The following is a 2915-nucleotide window of genomic DNA, read 5'->3' as shown; positions in this document are numbered from 1 at the left end:
CTTCCATCCCCGGTGCTGGCTGGGCTGCTCCCCAATTCACCCTCCCCTCGGTATTAACCAGCCCCCCCCGCAGATCTCAGCATCTGACCCCCCCCAAATACGCCTCCTCCTCATCTCACCCTCTCACAGGCTCCGTTCCCTTTGACCCCCGACCTCTCCTCTGCCCCCCTCCCCTCAATCTCTCTCCATGCACCCCCCCCCAAACTCCCAGGAATAGATTTCAAGGACTGGCTCAGGAGCTGGGGGACGGCTTCACTCTGACCCAGGGGTCCCCCCACCAGGCCCCAGGGGATCCCCCCATGTGCCCCCCCAATCCAGCTCAGAATGCCCACTGGGCACGTCAGGAGCCCCCCCCAGAGCCGCCGGCCGTGCCCCCTTCCTCCTCCTCGTCCTCCTCCTCGGGGCTGCAGAAGGCCGAGTGGTCCTGACTGTCGAAGCAGGAGTTGCTGAGCGAGGCCTCGGGGCGGGCAGCGGCCAGGAGCTCGGGCCGGTGCCCGCGCTGGTGCCGCAGGAGGCTGTAGGCCCGGGAGAAGAACTTGTGGCAGACGCCGCACTGGTGGGGCTTGTCCCCCTGGTGGACCTGCCGGTGGCGGGCCAGGTCAGCCAGGCGCTTGAACTCCTTCTGGCAGAGGACGCACTGGAAGGGCCGGGCGCCCGTGTGGGTGACCTGGTGCTGCTTGAGGTGGGAGAGGCGCCGGAAGCGCTTGCCGCACTGGCCGCAGGGGTAGGGCAGCTCGCCCGTGTGGATCAGGAAGTGGGTGGCCAGGTCGTACTTGCTCTTGAAGGCTTTGCCGCAGACGCTGCACTCGGAGGCCTTGGGGGGCGGCTCCGGGCCGGCGTCCCCGTGCGCCCGCCGGTGGCTGGCCAGCTCGCCCGCCTTGCGGAAGCGCTGGCGGCAGAGCGGGCAGGCGAAAGGCAGCCCGGCCCCGTGGCACCGGCTGTGCTGCTTGAGGTAGGAGGAGAGGCGGAAGGCCATGCCGCAGTCGGGGCAGGCGAACGGCTTCTCGCCCGTGTGCACCCGGCGGTGCCGCGACAGGGACCAGGGCAGGGCCGGGCGAAGAATTTGTGGCACACGCTGCACTGGTGCCGCTGGGCGCCGCCCGGCCCGGCCCGGCCCCGCGCCTTGAAGCACTTGTGCGCCTTCAGCTCGCCCTTGGTCTCGAAGGCCTCCTGGCAGGCCAGGCACAGCAACGTCCAGTCCGCCTGCAGCAGCACCTGCTTCTCGTCGGCTTCCTCGCCCGGGGGCCCGGCCTGCTGGCGCAGCCGCTCGGCCGGCTCCGGGAAGCGCTGGCGGGCGTGGGTGCGCTGGTGGCGGGCCAGGTGGGCCGGGCGGCGGAAGCCCTTGTGGCACACCGGGCACTGGAACGGCTTCTGCCCGCCGTGGGTCAGGCCGTGTCGCGCCAGGTAGTAGGGGAATTTGAACTGCTTCCCGCACACCCGGCACTGGTGCCCACGCTTGGCACCGGAGCGGCACCGGTGGGATTCGCCGCCGGCCGGGCTCTGGGCGGGCGGGTCGCGGGGACGGCACCGGTGCTGCCGGAGGCCGTGGGCCTGGGCGAAGCGGCGCTGGCACGAGGCGCACTGGTGGGGCAGCCGGCGTGGGGGCCTGCCCGGCGGCTCTGGGGGTGGCTCCTCCTGGGGGGAGTCGGGGGGCAGCCCCGGTGCGGGGGAGGCAGGGGACTCGGGCAGCTCAATCTCCATTGTGGGGAGCTCTGGGTGGGAAGGAAAAGATGGGGGGGATCAGGCAGGGACCCCCTGCCCCGCTCCCCACCCCACAGCCCAGTGCCCCCTACTGACCCCCTGCCCCACCCCCTGCAGCCCAGCGCCCCCTCCTGACCCCCTGCCCCACCCCCTGCAGCCCAGCGCCCCCTACTGACCCCCTGCCCCGCTCCCCACCCCACAGCCCAGTGCCCCCTACTGACCCCCTGCCCCACCCCCTGCAGCCCAGCGCCCCCTACCGCCCCCCTGCCCCACGCCCCGCCCCGCTCCCCACAGCCCAGCGCCCCCTACTGACCCCCTGCCCCACCCCCTGCAGCCCAGCGCCCCCTCCTGAACCCCAGCCCCACCCCCTGCAGCCCAGCGCCCCCTACGGACCCCCGCCCCACCCCCTGCAGCCCAGCGCCCCCTACCGACCCCCTGCCCCGCTCTCCACCCCACAGCCCAGTGCCCCCTACTGACCCCCTGCCCCATTCCCTGCCCCGCTCCCCACAGCCCAGCGCCCCTTGCTGAGCCCCTGTCCCGCTCCCTGCCCCCACCCTGCTCCCCGCAGCCCGGCGCCCCCTGGATCAGAAATGGGGGGGGCTGACTGGCCCCCCAGCCCCGCCCTGTCAGTGTCACTAGTACCCGGCTCGCTCCCCAGCCACCTCTCTAAGGGTTAACCCGCCCGTCCAGTCCCTTCCCCCCCGCCCCCAAAATGCAGCATCCCTGGGCCAGGGCCCCACCCGCTCGGGCTCGCCCGGGTGTTACCTCTGCTGCCCGCTGCAGGCTCCGTGCAGGGGCGGGGGGCGCAGGGGGGCGATGAGTGTGTCTGTGTCGCAGCCTATCTCGTCCCCCTCAGAAACACACACTGGTGCTCACACACACACACACACTAGTGCAAATACAGAGAGAGCAGCCGGGGGCCAGGACACCTGGGTTCTATTCCCAGCTCTGGGAGGGGAGGGGAGGGGAGTGGGGTTAGGGGGTAGAGCAGAGGGGGCTGGGAGCCAGGACGCCTGGGTTCTCTCCCCAGCTCTGGGAGGGGAGTGTGGTCTGGTAACTTACAATGGCAGAAAGAGAAATAGGAAAGGGGGGGGGGGCTTTGAGACATTGTGTTGACCAAGGGCCCTTGGGCTCAGTGACTCTGTGTCTGGGCAGCGCCCAGCCTGACAGGGCCCCGATTTCAACTGCATCCTCTGTGCACCACTGCAAACCAC

At 71.2% G+C, this 2915-nt stretch overlaps 1 pseudogene; it reads right to left on the bottom strand.

The window, feature by feature from the left end:
- Positions 1 to 207: 207 nt before the first annotated feature.
- On the bottom strand, positions 208 to 1701 carry LOC123350554 (annotated as a pseudogene).
- Between the last annotated feature and the right edge of the window lie 1214 nt (positions 1702 to 2915).

This window comes from Mauremys mutica, chromosome 15 (genome assembly GCF_020497125.1).
Source record: "Mauremys mutica isolate MM-2020 ecotype Southern chromosome 15, ASM2049712v1, whole genome shotgun sequence".
Classification (NCBI taxonomy): domain Eukaryota; kingdom Metazoa; phylum Chordata; order Testudines; family Geoemydidae; genus Mauremys; species Mauremys mutica.
The sequence above is the reverse complement of the archived record's forward strand: the minus strand, read 5'-3'. Positions and strand labels throughout refer to the sequence as shown.